The sequence below is a fragment of the Sapajus apella genome, unplaced genomic scaffold (genome assembly GCF_009761245.1).
Source record: "Sapajus apella isolate SASKATOON/1434 unplaced genomic scaffold, GSC_monkey_1.0 scaffold30, whole genome shotgun sequence".
In the NCBI taxonomy this organism is placed as follows: Eukaryota; Metazoa; Chordata; class Mammalia; order Primates; family Cebidae; genus Sapajus; species Sapajus apella.
In genome coordinates this window covers 5,512,891-5,532,373 of record NW_022436970.1, presented here as the reverse complement: position 1 = coordinate 5,532,373, position 19,483 = coordinate 5,512,891, and the positions used below count along the sequence as shown (strand labels likewise).

The following is a 19,483-nucleotide window of genomic DNA, read 5'->3' as shown; positions in this document are numbered from 1 at the left end:
GGGTCAAGAGGTAAATGGATTTGTACTTTGTTTTAGCTATTCCTATTTCCTTCCTGTAAGGATTGAACCAGTTTGCACGCCCACAGCAATGTGTGAGTGTGCCTGTTTGTTCATAGCCTCAGCAATAGAGTGTTTTCAAGCTCTTTAATTTTTTCCAGTCTTCTTATGGGTAGACTTGGAAATCTCTTAACATGCTTAGGATAATTTTTGTCTTATGAACTGTCTGTTCATGAATTTTGTCCATTTGTCTATTGGGCTTTTGGAGTCTCTCCAGTTTTTGAGTTTGTATGATGTAGATATATATGTGTGATTATTAATATATATGTGATTATTAAAACATACTCAGGACATCAACCTTTAATTTGTGATATATGAAGCAAATATTTTCATTTGTTCTTTGACATTGCTTATGGTATTTTTCACTAGGCAAAAGTGATTTATTTTTATGTAGCCAAGTTTATTCTTCTTAACAATTGCATCTGGAACTTGATCATACTCAGAAAGCAGCTTTTTATGCCCAGGTTAGAGGAATCCCCCTGTTGCCTTCCAGCACTTTTGTGGTTTAAATTTTCACACTTAAGTCTCAGATCCCTTGAAGGCTATTCTTACATATGGAGTGAAGTCTGTATCTAATTTTATCTTTTTATTAATGACTATTTTCTTGTCCAAATACAACTTACTAAAACTCATTTTTGTCTCAGTAATTTGAGTTGTCACATTTCATATACAAAATTTCCAAAGTAGTCAGTTCTAATTCTGAATTTTCTATCTGGTCCGCTGGTCTCTGTCCTTACTCATGTGCCATACAACCCTGTTTTAAGTTGCTGTGGTATGTTTTAATATCTGGCTGGGATATTCCTCCTGTGGCTTTTCTTTATTGGTGTTTTAACTATTCTTACATGTTGACTTTTCCATGGAGTTTGGTATCGTCACAATTAGCTCCATGAAAAAATTTGATATTGTTGGAGTTTGCAATTTTATTGAAATTTATAAACTAAGGAGAACTGACATCTTTATTGAGTCATCCTAGCCACCAACAAGGAATGTCTATTGTTTACCTTTTTGCCTTTCAAAAGCGTTTGAAAACACTCTTCATGTATGTTTTTCAAATTTCTTGAGCTTTTTTCTAAGTATTTTATCTTTATATGCTTTGTTACTAAATGTTTTTGCTATGGAGACACTCATTGTTTCTTAGTTTTTCTAGATACACTATCTCATTTGCACATTTAGTTTTACCACTTTTTTTAATTCTTATGCCTCTAATTGATTTAAATAGAATGTTAATGTTTTTTTTTTCCCCATTTATTTTATTGCATTTTAGGTTTTGGGGTACATGTGAAGAACATGCAAAATTGTTGCATAGGAACACACGTGGCAGTGTGATTTGCTGCCTTCCTCCCCATCACCTACATCTGGCATTTCTCCCCTTGCTATCTCTCCCCAGCTTCCCACCCCCCACCGTCCCTCCCCTATTTCCCCCCAACTGACCCCAGTGTGTAGTGCTCCCCTCCCTGTGTCCATGTGCTCTCATCGTTCAACACCCTCCTATGAGTGAGAACATGCGGTGTTTGATCTTCTGCTCCTCTGTCAGTTTGCTGAGAATGATGGTTTCCAGGTTCATCCATGTCCCTACAAAGGACACAAACTCATCGTTTTTGATGGCTGCATAATATTCCATGGTGTATATGTGCCACATTTTCCCTATCCAGTCTATCGTCGATGGGCATTTGGGTTGGTTCCAGGTCCTTGCTATTGTAAACAGTGCTGCAATGAAGATTCGTGTACACGTGTCCTTATAGTAGAACGATTTGTAATCCTTTGGATATATACCCAGTAATGGGATTGCTGGGTCAAATGGAATTTCTATTTCTATGTCCTTGAGGAATCGCCACACTGTCTTCCACAATGTTTGAACTAATTTACACTCCCACCAACAGTGCAAAAGTGTTCCTATTTCTCCACATCCTCTCCAGCATCTGCTGTCTCCAGATTTTTTAATGTTCGCCATAGAATGTTAATGTTAAGAAGTAGAATGTCCAATAGTAGTGGAGATAGCATCTGTATTTGGCTTCTGACTGTCATGGAAATTCCCGTTTCACATGAAGAAAGGCAAGTAAAGATGCTGACGTTAGGACTAATTCTGTATCCATCAATTCCTATTTGCTTGGTGTGTGACTTTTAATCAGGAATGGGGTTGAATTGTCAGAAGCTTTTTTCTTGTAGCACTATGGAAAAATCCTGTGGTTCTGCTTCCTAATAATATACTATGTTATATTGATACGTTTTTGAGCAAACATACATTCCTGAAGTACACCTGAGTTGGTCATGGCGTGTAGCAGTTTTAATGAGACTGGATTCTGTTATTGTCTTTTGGAGTTTCACATTGGTATTATTATGTGATACTGGTTGAAATAGTTTTTTGTGGTGCTCTCAGTGATACTGGACTTAGCTGGTCTTTGACAGTTTTGTAGAATACTCAGTAAAAACATAAGGGCCTGGTGCTTTTATAAGAGGTAAATTTCCCTATTTTTTATATAAAATTGTTTGGTTTAAGCTTTCTATCACTAATGTGGCCCACAGTGATGAACTGTCCTCTCCTAGGTAACTATAATTTAATGTTTGTTTGTGAATTGACAATCTAGGAAGTAGATGTACTACCCCTAAGATTGAGGCAGAGACCGGGAAAGAGCTTCTGTTCCCTGCCCCCTGTCCCCAGGGATTGCCAAGGGTTGAGTTTCAGACCTTTCTGGAAGGGCATGGCTGTGCTTTAATGCGTGGTTACATTGCTAAAATGCTGCGCTACTGGAACTTACAAGACATCCTCCCTCTGGGATTCTGGGGAAAGCCGTTTCTCAGGAAGTATCACACCTTAAAAATCACTGCAAAGCCACCCAAGGGGTTACTGGGGAGGTTGTGCATGGGATGGTTCCTCACCTGCAGTAGCCTGCTGCAAAGCTTCCTGAGGAAGCACTGGGGGAGGCTTTGAGGTGCTTCACAGGTGGCCTTCCACTGAGCAGCTGCTTGAGAGGATGCTGGGGGAAGCTCAAAAATGCTGGGCATTGCTTGTCACTTGGCCCCGCTGGAGCTTGGCTCTGAGAAGCACTTCTCTGCAGGAACAAGATGCAGAAGAGCTGTACACGACCATTGCCAGCTGTCATTGCCAGAGCTACCAGGGGCTGCCTTATCCCAGCAAGAGGGGCCCACTAGAACCAAGAGGAGCAATACTTCTTGCTATCTGGTAGAAAATTTGCCTACGAGAGTTTTAAACCAGTCAAAAAGGAAACTTCATGGTTCCAATTATCAGGATCAAAATCAAGCAAAGCTAATTATTAGTGGTAAAAGTTCAGTATCAGGAGGTTATAATCTGGAAGGGGCACAAGGAAACTGTGCAGAGTGCTGGAAATATTTACCTCTTTTTTTCTTTATTTCTTATAGTGAGATGGGCTCTCGCTGTGTTTCCCAGGCTGGTCTGAAACCCCTGGCCTCAAGCAATCCTCCCATTTCGGCCTCCCAAAGTATTAGGATTACAGCCATGAGCCACCTCACCCAACCTATATTTACCTCTTAATCCAGGTGCTGTTATGTGGTCTCCACACATGTCGAAAATAATCAGGCTGCGCACTCAGACTAAAGTAAATTATAGGGTTTATTTGTATGTAGGATATACCTCAAAAACCAAAAGTTAATCTTGGTAGCTATTCTTGGCCCTTTGAGCTAGGTAAATTTTAGCCTCAAATTCTGCTAAAACGATCCGTTAGGATTTGATTCAATCTATAGATTAATTTGAGAACTAACATCTGTATAATACAGGTCTTTCAACTCATTATCAGGAGCCAATTTCTTCTTAGCCTTCTCTAACATACTGCAAAGCTTTACAATTTCTTTGTAGAGTTCTTTTCTCCAACCTAGTGCTACTTCCTTGCTATCAAAAATGGCTTCTTTAAAAATTCATTTGTTTCCTCTTTACAAAAAGTACAGTTGATTTCAAGCATAAATTTATATCCAGCAAACTTGATAAACCTCCTTATGTTAGTAATTAATTTCAAGATTCTTTTGGATGATGTTTTATAATCTTAGCTGTGATTAAGAAAAGTTTTTCTATCATATTTTTTTGTCTTCCCTAACTCAGTAACTGAGACTTTGAGAAAAATGCTGCATAGGAATGGCGATGGGGGATGAGACAAATCCCTCCTAAATCTGAGTCACTTCTTGGAAGACAGCTACTCCAAAAAGCCTATAGACCATAAGCAGACTGTGTGTGAGCAAGAAATAGACTTTATATGTTAAGCTCTTGAAAATGCAGTCTGTTAGTTTCTATAACATGTTCTGTCCTGACTAATATATTGAGATTAAAATAAATCTCTTCTATTCCTGGATTGCTAAGACAGTTTTTCATACGTGACTGTTGAATGGTAACAAATGCTTTGGTATCTGTTGAGATGATAATGATTTTTCTTTTGCAGTCTGTTAAGGTGACAAATCATATTTATTGTTTTCAGTGTTAAAACAAACTTTCATCCCTGAAATAAACTCAAGCTGACCACAGTATATTTGTTGCTAGATTTGGAATGTTAACATTTTGTTTAGAATTTTCACGTTGATATTCATTAGTGAGATTAGCTTCCTTTCTCATAGTTACCGGGCTTTATGGTTTACAAAGCAATTTGGGAAGTACATCTTAATTCTTGGTAAGAGTATCTGTGAAGTTATGTTTTTCTGTCCACATGGGTAAAACTTGCCAGCCAGTGAAGTAATCTTTAATTCTTCCCTCATGTTCATTAGTTTTTCTTTCTAACAAAACAAATACCTGTTCTTTTTTAACTTAAAGATTTTATTTCCCAGGTTCATGGGTTCCATTTGGTTCTGTTTCATATCTGCCTTCTGTTTTTTCTGGTCTCCAGACTAATTGAAAGTTTGCTATCCCTTCTCAATAAGGAATTTATTTTAGGTACTTTGCAGAATGCTTTATTTCTTCATCAGGTTGCATCGCATGAATTCTCATCTGTCGTGCCTTTCAGGTGTTGCTTGCTGAAATCATCTTACATGTTCTCGTGGTTGCCCTGGCCTGTCTACGAGGGGTGCACAGCATTGAATGGGTCTGAAACTTCTGTCGGAAGTGTGGGCTTTGTCGTGCAGAGGAGGTCCTCTCTGGATGCTGCCCTCCCTTTCAGTGCTGGCCAACTCTGCGTTCTCATCCCAGATGTTCTTTCCTCCTTGGCTGCAGGAGAAGAGTATTACATTTCTGAACATATCTAGGGTTTGATGAAGGGATATTTTAGGCTTAATGTCAGTCTATTCCTAGCTCATTACTTCTTCCAGGGAGCTTGGTTCTGGTCGTGTCCCAAAGAATGCTTGTTGAAGTGTGCTCAGATACATTTCCTAAACAGAGTAGAGGCCACTCCCCATGGACCAGAGGGTTTCAGCTGCTCACCATTATGTTTTTGTATTTCCAGACATGGAGATGCTTCTTGTTCTCAAGAGTGTTTGTGTAGATTTGATTTTCCCCACCCACATACGCATGCTATTTACATGTGCTACTAGCCTCCCTGTGGTTGAAATGGAAGAAAGAGGGTAATCCAGTGGCTCATTCCCTCTTCCTCCCAGAGAGTATCATGTGACTTTTCTTTTAAAAACTTTGAGTCCTTTATTGGACTCAACGCTTGAGAAATCTCTTACGACTAAAGTGGAACATGACTATAAGGTTAGGCTGAGCACTTCCCATCTCCATGATACTAGTTTTTGTGTGCTATTTTACAGGTACGTATGTCACCTGTATTTCGCATCTATCAAATTTGCAGTGAAATTTTTACTAAAAGGCCAATATTATTACTAAAAGGACAGAATTTCCTCTATTTTGATCTGAACTTTGCAGCAACATTTTCCAAATCCAAAGTTTACTTCTTTGATTTAAAATTTCATTGTTAGATACTTAAAATCATGGCAGCAGGCTTAGAAGTAGTAGTTGAAATACATGTAGGCAACTTAAAAAAAAATAGGATATGCCGCTTTGACTAAGTGACAGTTTTTAAAGAATGGTAATGTCTACCTATGTGTATTAAGCTGTTTGTACAAGTGTGATGAAAATGTATGCCTATGATGCACACGATGAAGAATGTGGTACTGGGTGAGGAGTGGATCCTCGTGCCAGGCATCTTCATCTCTTTGTAGTTTTCCTTCCACATGGGTTTATGATAGCTAAAAAGTTATTTTGCTGATACTTAACAAAGTAAGATGTTTTGCCACTTTCCACCTCTGATTGAAGAAGCTAGAATTTGGGATTCCTGAACGTGATTCTAAGCAAATCCCAATGGATTTGATTTTCACTCATCCACCAGTTATTTTCTGAACTTCTGGGATAAGTAAAATCCTGAGCTTAGTTTTGGGAATTCAGTGGTAGCCCAACAGGACTCTTATTTCTAAGAATCGTGCAGTCTTGGTGGAGAGGCAGATCATAATCAGGCTGTCTCCCAATAAATATAAAATGGGCATTGTGATTTTAGATAGCATTGAAGTGCCATAAAGGTGATTACATGGGGGCTAAGAGCGCTTATAACAGAGAGACTTGGGTACACAGGTGATTATCAAAGAGGGTGTCCTGGAGCAGATGACACTTATGAGATCTGAAGGGTGAACCAGGGCTATTCCATGTGGAGGGAACATGTTGAAGACTTTTTGGCTGGAAGGAGCATAGCAGGCTGCTGCAGAATCTAAAGCAGGCCAGCGTGGCTCCAACTTGGACAGCGGGAGGTCATGAGCCGTGGTGCATCTTGCAAACCAGGTGAAGGGCAGTACGTATGTTGCTTTCTGATCCTTTGCCTTACAGTGATAGGAAACCATTAACTTGCTAGTCTCAAGCAGGAGAGTCATAGAATCGAACTTGTCTTCTGAATGGATGCTCTCAGAACACATACGAAGGCTTTAAGTTTGTATAGTAGTCTGTTCTTGCATTGCTATTCAGAAATACCTGAGACTGGGTAATTCATAAAGAAAAGAGGTTTAATTGGCTTACGATTCTGCAGACTTTCCAGAGAGCATAGCAGCTTCTGCTTCTGGGGCAGCGTCGGGAAACTTTGACTTGTGGTGGAAACTGAAGGGGGAACAGGCATCTTATATGGCGAAGCACAAGCAAGAACAGGATGGAGGAGGCGCTATACACTTTAAACAGCCAGATCTGGCAAGAACTCTATCACAAGAGCCACACTAGGGGGGTGATGCTAAACCTTTAGAAACCACCCCCATAATCCAGTCACTTCCCACTAGGCCCCACCTCCAGGACTGAGGATTACATTTCAGCATGACATTTGCGTAGGAACACAGATTCAAACCATATCATTTTGTTTAAAGGGTCTGAAGGAAAAGGCAGGCCTTAAGACCAAAAAATTGTCCTCTTCTGTGTGGAAAGATCTCTTTTCAACTCAGTAGTTGCAGACATACACACACACACACACACACACACACACGGAGCAGTGACAGTAAGGCCTTAGGCTGCTATTTACAGGGGAGAAACTTTTTCCCTCCTAATAATAAATCTCAAGAGAAATTGGTTATATCACCCTTTAGAAAAAGGGCATTGGGCATTTGGTAATGAAAAGCTAAAACCAAAGGGCGGCACATTCTCATCTTGCGGTGCTTCTTGGGCTCAGTTTTGCCCTCTACCTCCTCCTACCCCCGGGAGCAGTTATAGTCAAGTCAATGGAAGAAATGTCAGAAATAGCAGGCATTGAAATGGACAGCTGGAGAAGTGCCTTGAAGTTCCTCTTCATCCATGAGAATCTCTAATTTTTAATTTTATATCTTCAGTAGAGTTTAAGTTACATGTTCTCTCTTCTTCTGTGGGCTTACAGTTAAAGCTGAAAGTATAAGTTTCAATTTAGTAAAAGTGCTTAACTGGAAGAACCCATCCATGTGCTGAGTTCAGGTGACGAATCCAATACAGGGTTAGAAATTAGCCTTAAAAAATGGTTACCAGCCAGGTGCAGTCACTCATGCCTATAATCCCAGCACCTTGGGAGGCCCAGTTGAGAGGATCACTTAAGCCCAGGAGTTCAAGACCAGCCTGGGCAACATAGATCCCATCTGTACAAAAAAATGTTTAAAAATTTAGCTGGGTATGGGGGTGCATGCCTGTCATCAGTCACAGCTCTTTAGGAGACAAAGGGATTTGCTCAAGCCCAGGAGTTGGAGGCTGCAGTGAGCTGTGATTGTGCCATGCACTTCAGCCTGGGTGACAGACAGCCTGCCTTAAGGAAGAAAAAGTTACCACGTCTCTGAAAGTTGGACTTTTTTCTTTATGAAATTACATAATCACTTCACAGTTAGCAAATTGAGTATTAGTTTTTACCTTGTTATAAAAGAGTTTGCATTCTTTCTGGAGCAGGGTAGAAAGTAACTGAAAGAGGTTGGGTGTGGATGGGAGTGGCTGGTAGCCATGCTGAGCTATTGGGGCTGATCTTGCTGCTGTCCGGCTCAGCAAGGGCTCCCTTCCTGCGTCAATGCTCCAGGGCATGTATGATATGGAGTTGACGATCTTGAGTTCTTAAGCCGAGAGTCTCTTGACTCAGTCTCTGGCAAAGGTCTCCAAATAAAATCTTAGTCTGTTTGCACAAAACAGTTTAAACCCCAGCTTTTTCTTATCAAGTTCTGGGCGTTCATGGTGTGGTCTGGTGTTTATGATTAGACTGATACCTGCTCAGCTGAGTAAAGCCTCACATTTGGACAACATCACCTCTGAAGTCTAAGGCCCTAGAAGAAATCAGTGGAAGTGGCATTGTCTTGGGTCACCTTGCAATTCTCTTTTGTTCGTCACAAGTACGTAAGTTCAGGAGAAAGCATAAGGAAGTTAAATGAGGGGGAGAGGTGGTAAAGAAGACCTCATAGGAGAAATTGCTTTTGACCCAAACCTTAAACAATGGGTAGGATTTAGCCTGGTGAAGACAAAGGAAGAGAGCTTTCCAGAAGGAAGAGAAGCACCCTAGTCTGAGGCACAGTGGCAGCCAGCCAAGTGGGTCCAGAGGTTTTGTGAGAACGGGAGCCCTGCACCTGGAGGGTGTCTCAGAACCAGGTGGTAACCTTTGGTTCTCCCCTTTAATCTTTACACTTGGCCCATGATTCCTAAGGAAAGTCAGGATTGTCAGCAACAAGACAAGGCAGAGAACCCAAAACACTAAATGGAACTGCTGCTGTGGTTGGATAAGACACTTGGACGCAGTGGTTCTCAGCTGGGAGTTGGGGGCTTTTGGCAATATCTGAGATGCTTTTGTTGTCACAAGTATAATAAATGCTACTGACATTTAGTAGGTGTATACCGGGAGTTCTGCTAACCATCCTACAGTGTTTAGAACAGCCTTTCCAACTCCAGTTAAGAAGTATCTGGCCCCAGCATAAATAATACAGAAGTAAAGAATGCTGTAGTTCTTGGTATATTTAAAGAAACCACAAAGCACCCTTTTATTCTTCTTTTTCTTAGGTTACTGAAAATGTTAGGAACCAAGAGCTATTTCTAAGCATAGGAAGATGAGAATGTGCTTTACTACCTAGTGAATCTGGGTTTTTCCAAACTATGGTCTGCTAGTTACCCTGGAACATAGCTCCTACTCCTATTATCCAATATCTCTTACTTTGGGGCTTTTCTTTTTCTGTTGTTTTTTGTTTCATTTTGTTTTGTTTTGTTTTGTTTTGTTTAGAGACGGAGTCTCGCTTTGTCACCAGACTGAAGTGCAGTGGCATGATCTTGGCTCACTGCAATCTCTGCCTCCTGGGTTCAAGCCATTCTCCTGCCTCAGCTTCCTGAGCACCTGGGATTACAGGCGCATGCCACTACGCTACTTGTATTTTTAGTAGAGACGGGGTTTCACCATGTTAGCCAGAATGGTCTAGATCTGCTGACCTCATGATCTGCCTGCCTTGGCCTCCCAAGAGGCTTTTCTTTTCAAGAGAGCTGAGACCACATTACTGGGAGTGCCTTGAACGTTTTCCATAAGAAATAAAAAGCCCGTCTGATAAGGTTATATTTCTCCTGTCCACATATATTCTATCTCGCCTCCCCTCAGTGTCAAGCAGTATGTGAAACGCTGTCACTTCAGTTTCAGAGGTGTTGGCAACTGATGCTCAAGTTCAAGGAAATAAACTAGTCAAAGGAAGCAGCAGAGCTCTGGTGTGTCTCCTTATCCACGGGAGAGATGGCTTCTAATGGAAAGCACTCAGGTGGATTAAAGTCACAAGCCGGGCCCCCCAAGTCTGGCCAGCATGTCAAGGCCACATGCACGTTCTTTAGTCACTCACAGACGTGTGGCATTACCACAAGGGCTAGATTCCTTCTTTCCACAGGAATTCTTTTCCCCATTCAGTTTGTTTTTAAAATTTTTGACTTAATAGAAAATGTTGGAAGCGAGTAAACACTCCCATGGGAAAAGCAAGAACTGGGTCAGGATCCCCCACCCTCACCCAGACACCAGCTCCACTTTGGGCAAGTCGCGTTACATTTCAGGGACTCCCTTGCCTGATATCACAGATACGAATGTTGAACTAGATTCTTCCCAGGATTTTCTAACCCTAAGGCTTTCCATTGTGAACGCTGACTATCTGAGACAGGTCTCAGTTAATTTAGAAAGTGTATTTTGCCAAGGTTGAGGACACATGCCCGTGATACAGCCTCAGGAGGTTCTGTCTACATTTTGGGAACGTACACAACATGAACGTTGATTCGGTCCAGAAAAGGCAGGACAACTCGAAGCAGGAGGGGACTTCCAGGTCATAGGTAGATTAGAAGCAAATGGTTGCATTATTTTGAGTTTCTGATTAGCGTCTCCAAAGGATGCAATCAGATATGCATTTGTCTCAGCAAAGGGGTGACTTTGAAGAGAACAGGAGGCAAGTTTGCCCTAAGCAGTTCCCAGCTTAAATTTACCCTTTAGCTTAGTAATTTGGGGGCCCCAGAATTTTCCTTTCATGCTGTAATAGAGCAACAACTGGCTTTCCTCTTTTAGGCCTAGTTTTCCCTCTTTGGCTTTCATAGAAGATATATCCTATTCAAATCAGATGTGATTTGCTCTTCTCAAATCATGGAAAAGAGAGGAGCTTCAGGATGATTCATTCTTAACGCAGTTCTTCGATCCCAGAGGCGTCTTTATTTTCATGTCCTCAGCAACAGCAGTTGTTCCAGGGGTGAAGGCGGTAGGTAGCTCAATATGTTCCCGGTGTGTTCTGTCCCAATCAGGGAAAGTAGAGTCGGTGTGCGCTGCCGGTAAAGTAAATAAAAATCCCGGGACAAGGAATTGAAATTGCTCAGGGACAGTCCGGAACAGAGCTCAGGGACAGAGACACGAACGCAGTATGAACCTAACATTCCGTTCTGTTGGCATGCTCCAGGCAGTTGGTTGCCACCACAGAGCATGTAGGGACTGACGAGGGTCCTCTGGAATTGTGTGTTGTGTGAAGTGGAACTGTTACCATGAATGTGGACAAATGCATCACAAAATAAAGTACAATTAAAATTGTCTTTGATTGGAACCAGAATGATAGTAGTTTCTAATCTTGGCTGCACATGGAGAAGGTTTTTAAGTGTCCAATGCTTAGGTGACATACCAGGACCTCCGAATGAGAATATCTGGGGCTGAGACATAGGAATCTGTGTTTTTTAAAGATCCCTGTGTGACTCTAGTGTTCAGCTGATACGGAGAATAGCTGATCTTCGGGAATGTTTATCAGATGCCTGATCCACGTCCTGTCTGTACATACATGGAACTGTGAATTGTTGCTTGTTTCATTTTCCTGCCTTATTTCCTTTTGTTTTCCTAGCTAGTTTTAGCAAATCTAGAGGCTGAACGGTGCATTTATCAAATACACAATCATAACAGTTGTCAAAAAACTCACCTGTCAAGGCTTTGTTGAGGGGATTCTTGAGTTTTAAGAGAAGTTGGATAGGAAATCATCTAGTATTCTGAGAACCTGCAACACATTGATTTAGACTTCAATAGGGCCAAAATTTGTCCTTAAGCTGGTGATATGACAACATCTATGTTGGCACTGTGACTTCTATGTCTTTACATTTTTTCTGACAAAAACAAGTATCTTCTATTGAAGCTATTTTAGCTCTGTGGGTTGGCTTTCCTTTGTGACGAATTCACTTTGGTCAATCCATGTTATTGATTTTTTTCTGTATTTACATCTGTGCCAAATTTCATACAGTAACACTACAGCTGCCTCATTTGTGTGTTGAACCAGTAAAACACATGGCATATGTGCCCATGTACATGCACCGGTTTGTCTTTTATGTCTCTGCCCATTTATTCATGGAAACATATGGAATTGATTCTTCAAAATCCACAAATTCTTACTAACACATCTTTCTACTGGCAGACAGATTTGACCATATTTTCATCAAGTGTGATCTCAAATGTCTGGGGTAGACTTTATGATTCAGCTTAAGAAACTCGGGAACGGCAGGACTGCCATCAATCAAGGGCAGCTTAAGCTAGTCCCTTGTGTCTTTCCAGGGGCCTTTTCTTTTATTAAATTAATCTGCAAACCCTCTCTGTACTGCCAGACTTGGTTTTTGTTGGAGAGGAAGCCAACTCCAGCTGGAACTGCTGCCTGGAGACTTAGAGCAGCCACTGAGGTTGAGCTGCCATCTGGTGACCCTAAGTTGGCATGGGCCCCAAGCGTGTGTTCAGTGCCCAGGCTTTTCTCTCTCGAACTTCTCCATCCCTTTCCCATTTTCTTCCAGATCCAGGACAGCTAAATACTCTCAGACACATACCCACCGCAAACACTTCTGCGTCTCCACAAACACAAGTTCACATGAGGACCCTTCAGAGAAGGAAATAAAGCATTAGATTTCTTTGTGGTGCCAGCCAGCTGGCCTTTAGCTTAGTACCAGGTTTTCTTTTGGTCCTGAGCATAGAGGCATATCTGTGTCTAGGGTCAAGTTCAGAGAGAGAAGGGATTAGGGAGCAGTCAGAAAAAAATAGCTCTTTCAGGTAGGCGAAACCCATTATGCAGACTTGCTGGTATTCTCACTTCGAAAAACAGCAAACAGATCTCTAGGGAATGGCACAGTCTGGGCGAGACATGCATGGATTCTGAACAAACGGATGCATTTCAGCTCCTCAGTGTTTCTGAAGTCATTTGTTTGGCACCAAGATAGAAGCCTTGGAGGGAGCGGCAGGCTGGCAGAGCAAGTAGATGGGGCAAGGCTGGATAAAGAAACCTCACTCACAGCTCATCATTGTAGGGAGGCAGAAAAGGCAATTTAATTCCACATTTAGTCACAAGCAAAATAAAGGCAATAGGAGGCAGCGTTTAGTCTTACAGCTTTGTCCACCATTGCTTTGCCCCTGTCGTAAACTTCCCGGTTTCTGACATGTCTTAGGCATTGTCCTCATTTAACATTAATATTTATACCAAAGCTGTTTATTGACAAAAATACTTACTGACTTGAATGTAGTTGTGAATGTCAAGTGTAATGAGCTACTTTAAAAACAGCCATCTGAATGGTGCAGCCATTTCATAAAACACTGACATTTTCTTAGGACGTTCGACTTAACATTCATCAAATGCCCTGGCAGCTCTGCTCTTGAGTACCCAAGTGAAATGAAAATTTGTTCATACACGCACAAATATTTATAGCAGCTTGACTTGTAATCTCCAAAACCTGGACACAAGCCGAATGCCTTTCATCTGGGGATGCGTGCTGCTGTGGTATATCCATAACATGAACACTCACTCGGCAATAAAAAGGAACGTACACACATGAATGGATCTTAAATGCAAGAACATGAATGATACTTTCTTTTTCCTTTTTTTTTTTTTTTTTTGGTTTTGTTTTGGAGGCAGAGTCTCCTTCTGTCGCCCAGGCTGGAGCAAAAAAAAAAAAAACGAATGCAAAAGACTAGTAACAACTGTATGATTCCACTTCTGTGACATTCTTACAAAGGAAAAATTAGAGAAAAGTAATCAGTGTTTGCCTGGGGCTGGAGGGGAAGGCGTTAATGAAAGGGACCTGGGGGGTTATGATGATGTTTCCTATCTGGTTTGTGCTGGTGGTTACTGGCTATATACTTATCAATTCTGGCAGAACTCCACCTGTGCGAGGTGGGTGAGGTGGGAGGGGCTCTTACCCAGCATGGCCTGCTCTGGGCATGAGAATTGTAGTTGCCATTGTGGATTATGACCGGTCCTCTGGATGATTACCTGTAATCACTGCAACTTTGGACACATCAACGATGGCCAAAGGATTGGTTAATAAAGACCAAAGACACATGAATGAAATGAGAACGGTGCAGTAAACTTCACTGTAAAATTCACAAGACTCTACAAGGGTCATCCGGTCTGTATTCTCTTTCTCCTCTCAAATTCTGCCATCCTTTGTCAACATTGATCATATTGTGTTAGTCTGTATTAGATATTTCGAGCTTCAAAATCCTGACTGTAAGTTGAACATTCTCAGTCTGAGGACGCTTTTATTAAAATATCTAATAATGATTATTTAAAAAATAATTATTATTAATGATTATTATTCCTCTAGGTTTCAGTCTCAGGACACTTTTATTAAAATATCTAATCATTATTCCTGTAGGTTTGTCCCGAATGCTGACCACTAGCTTTGTGGATAACCTAGGAAAGTGTGCACTTTCCCCTTGACCTTGTTCTGCTCTTCTACCTTTTGCCCTATGATTTGCACCTGATGCAGTCTCCTTCTTTGTATGTTTTGCGGTAATTTTCGTGGCAGGTAGAAGTGTGGATTAGTTTGCTAGGGCTACCATTAAAAAGTGTCACCAACTGGGTAGCTCATAGAGGAGAGATTTATTGTCTCATGGTTCTAGAGGCTGGAAGTGTGAGATCCAGGCATCAGCAAGGTTGGTTCCTTCTGAGGACTGCGTGGAAGATGCTGCTCCAGGTCTGCCCCCACCTTCCGGAGGTTTGTGAGCCATCTCTGGTGTTCCTTGGTGTGTGGGACAATCACGCTGATCTCTGTATTTATTCTCACATGATGTTTTCCCCATGTGCCCATCTCTGCATCCAAATATCCCCTTTTGCTAAGGATTGGATTAGAGACCCACCGTTCTTCAGTAAGACCTCGTCTTACTAATTACATCTGCAACAACCTACTTTTCAAAATCATATTCTGAGGTCCTAGAGATTAGGACTTCCACATACATGAATTTTACTTTATTTTTTTATAGCCTATGGCACACAGTATTCCCAGGCAGTCTCCCATCCAAGTACTAACCAGGCCTGACCCTGCTTAGCTTCTGAGAACAGACAAGATCGGGTGCATTCAGGGTGGTATGGCTATAGACCACATGTGTGAATTTTAGAGGGACATGATTCAACCCATAACAGAGTGTATTTTTAACAGGAGGAAGAGCTTGTCTGTCCTCAACCCCAGACAAACACATGGATGCCACAAGACCTACCTACCTAACAAAGCCAAATACCTTACCAGGCTGCAGTATGATAGAGAATATCCCTGCAGATCTGCTTCATGAAAGTTATATCAACCGGCACATTTTTAATTTAAACTTTCTTCCTCAAAAATAGAGTCTAGGAGTTTAAGGTTATATTTTTGTGGAATGTACATGTAGAGTTAAGATGAAATAACTTTTGGGTGGAAGTTTGTGAAATCAGTTTGTGGTTTTGTCCCAATTTATAACAAGCCCTGTTAGGGTAATACAATTTCTACCACAGTATTGTAGATGTAGACCCTGTTTCTCTAATACACTGCATTGGCCATTCATTTCCTGTAAGTGTGACTTACTAAGTAAGATGTTTCATGGTACCGCCGTGAGCTTACATTTCAAATCTTCAGTTTCTTTCAGCTAAATTACTGGAAGTTCTACACTAAAGACACTTTTTGGGCAAGCAGCCATGTTATAAATTCTTTGAAAACATTGCACCTGTGGTCAGTCTCGGAATCACCGTGCTCTAATCTAGACTCACTGAAAAAGCCATCTAACATTACTATAATCAGATCTCATGGGAAACACTAGTGTGAACTAGTGATGCCTAAACTCCGAATATTGTCAGGAGTTACTTGGCACCTGTGTAGCCTTTTTTATTCCCAGCTGCTCTTCCATTTGTGCCTTGTAGCGCAGATAGAACATGGTCTATTTGAAATGGGAAGAACCAGAAGAGCATTTAGAATGGTAATTATTTTTAAGATTTTGACAGTGCATTCATTTAGCAAAAATATAGTTAATACCTCGTACGTGAAAATATTTTAAAAATTGGCGTTTCCTGTCCTTGAGATGCTCCTGGTGAAATGGGAAAGCTAGGGATGTAAATAGATGAATCATTTACTATGCCATATGGAATAATGAAAGTATAGGTTAACTTCTGTAGGATTCTGAATGTTTAAGGCAGTGACTCTAACTTGTGGTAATGTTAGTACAGCAATATCTCTATTTTCTACTTATGAAGGTGTGGCAGTAGGATTGAAGATAATCCTTGTAACTTCCTTGATTTTATTTTTTTTCTCTGTACTTTCAACGAAGTTATTTCAACTAAAATGGTGAGAAAAGAGTAGTGTGAATGTTTTGGGGACTTGGGGTTAAAAATTAGGGTTGGGGCTCTGTATTGGTCAGGTGTCCTAAGAGAAACAGAACCAACAAGAAACCTAGAAAGATTAATTTATTTTCAGAAATCAGCTCACACAATTGATGGCACTTAGTCAATTAAAACATAGGGTCAGCTGGAGATTGAGAAAAGCGTTGATACTGCAGTCTTGAATCTGAAGACTGGAAACACAGGCAGGTTTTGTTTTGCTGTCTGGAGGTGGGAGTTTTTCTTCAGTAAGCCTCAGTGTTTGCTCTTAAGGTCTTCAGCTGATTGTATGAGGCCCGTTCACAATTTTTTTTTTTTTTTTTGAGGCGGAGTCTCACTCTATTCAGACTGGAGTACAGTGGCACACTTCGGCTCACTGCAACCTCTGCCTCCCAGGTTCAAGTGATTCTCGTGCCTCAGCCTCCCAAGTAGCTGGGACTACAGGTATGCAACACCATGCCTGGCTAAGTTTTGTATTTTTGGTAGAGTTGGGGTTTCACCGTGTTGGCCAAACTGGTCTTGGCCTCAAGAGATCTGCCTGCCTTGGTCTCCCAAGTGCAGGGATTACATGTGTGAACCACTGTACCTGGCCTTATCCACATTATTAAAGGCAATATACTTCACTCAAAGTCCACTGATACTGGATGTTTATCACATCTTAAAATGTCTTTACAGCAACACCGAGACTAGTGTTTGTCCAAACAACTGGAAACCTTGGTCTAACCAGATTGACACACAAAATAAAACCATCTTAGGGGCACACATGTATACTCTTTAATGTCTTCAAGACATGGCATCCTCAATGAAGCACAAATGTTCTGACAAGTCATAGTTTATTTTTGTGAGAATCATCCTGGGGTTCAGTTTCAGCTGCTTGTCCTCTGAAGGCTGTTCCTGCCTCTCTATTCAGCAAACATATCTATGTTAGCTGAACTTTGAAAGTGAATAAGGTTAAGCCAACCAACCAGTGGAAATTATGCTTATTTACATATTTTGACATTTCTCATAAAGCAGACTTTTTGAATAATGTGATATAAAATGGCGATAGAGGATATTAAGAAGGAAAATTATTATACAGTGATTTTCTCCTTGAAGTATTTCATTTGGCTGCATTATCAAATCAATCTGTGGCAAAGTCTGTTGTGCCATTTCACATGGTTTTAATTATGTTACAGAAAACCCATATGATATTCTAGAATCTCAAAAAATCGATCTGTAATAACAGGAAATCCGGGACCTTTCTTATTTAGTCTCTTTATAACAACAATTGGCTCCAGCTTCACAGAGTAAGGGGGAGAACTCGTAAAATTTGTGACAGCTACAATAATACTGCCTTGGCTTGATTAAAGTCAAAAGCAAGCTGATGGAGGGATTGATTTGATGCTGCAAGACATTTGTTAAAAAAGCATGCATTCACTCACTGTTACGGGCTTCATGGTTTATTTGTTTCATGCTCAGTAACTATGAAAATGCCAGCAAATGCCAAGTAAAAAGTTCTTTTCATTTTTGTTTTCTTCCCCAGATACCATCTCTGCCAAAACAACCACAACAAAAACCCGTTTTGGTGTCAACCCTTGCTCATTCTGAAAAGGATGTAGGCTGTTCCTGGGGTTCTCTAGAGACTAAAGACTAGCCTGGAATCTCCAGTCTAGAGGGTGAACTGTATCTAAACAACACTTGCTACCAGCTCTCGTTAAAATCCAGATTGATGAGGCCCACCCCTAGAGTTTCAGATTCAGCAGGTCTTGGATGAGGCCTGAGAACTTGCATTTCTAATTCCAAAGTAGGGATCATAATTTGAGAGAATGATTTTTCTGTATGTATGAGATAAAACATATTAGGTTAAATCAACCTCATTATAAACCCTCCATATATGTACAGATGTCCCATTTCATCCATATGTTTATTCATTTTAGTATTTCATGGGACTACTATAAGGATAGATTTTTAAAATCACTACTATCAAAGACCTTAACATCTATTTAGAAAAAAAAAAAAAGCAAGAAGAAACACATAAGGAAAAGTTACATAATAATGTAAAGAAATAATATATGATTACTTGCCAAATGCTTCAACCTTTCCTGATGCCATTAGCAAGTTAATTTCTAAAAGGAGCTGAGTTAATTCTGGCTTGCTCTCCTGTTGACCCCAAAAAAAAAAAAAGGAGCACATTTCACTCTTAGGGACTGACTGCTATTATACTCAGAAGTGTGAGGGTGAGTTTCTGGCTGAAGCTCACATGTTGCAACTCAGCAGTTGACTTGCTCTTGTGATGGAGCATGAAATTGAAGCAATATGGCTCCCAGCTGAAGGACCAGCTTTGTGGGATTCAGGCCCAGGGCACTGCTAGGGGACCACGTGAATGACAGAGGCTCTGATGTCTGGATTTTCATCCTGGTTGGTGGGCAGCCTAGGGCATGTCCGGCTCTCCTGGAGCCAGTGTTCCGGGATTCCACTCTGATTCCCTGGCTCAGCAGCAGTTCTGCCCTTTGTCCTTTCTGAAAACTTCACACACAGAGCAATTTAATATCACATTAATGAGCTGCCTGAGGCCCTGGGGAGGTCCTGTTCCCCCCAGCACATCTCCAGGAATGACTTCCCTTTCATTTTCTTGGGAGGTCACTGCCCTGGCAGTGTCACAGAAAACTCTCCTTCCCCTCACTGTGATCTCAGGGATCCTGGTAGCTAGTCTTGCTTACAGCCATCTGGAGCTTACGTCAAATCCAAGAGAATATATGCAAAGTCTCGCAGAATGCAGAAGTGTGACAGCCGGCAGACCAGAGACAGACACGGTGTCCTTAGACATCATTGATGCCCCTGATCAAAAACTGGCGGCTGACTAGCTTAAGCACTGGCACCGGGGCCTGGCCTTTAAAGCCCCTTCCCACAGAGCAAATGGTCTCTCTGAGGGTGGTCCCACTTGACCTCAGCAAACATTTTG

The 19,483-nt window shown here is 41.2% G+C and overlaps 1 protein-coding gene and 1 pseudogene across 2 annotated transcripts in view; one reads left to right on the top strand and one right to left on the bottom strand.

The window, feature by feature from the left end:
* Nucleotides 1-19,483, top strand: part of CCBE1 (collagen and calcium binding EGF domains 1) — a 276,225-nt gene that overhangs the window by 116,285 nt on the left and 140,457 nt on the right. The gene's annotated exons all lie outside the window — the stretch shown is intronic.
* Nucleotides 15,181-15,299, bottom strand: LOC116561873 (annotated as a pseudogene).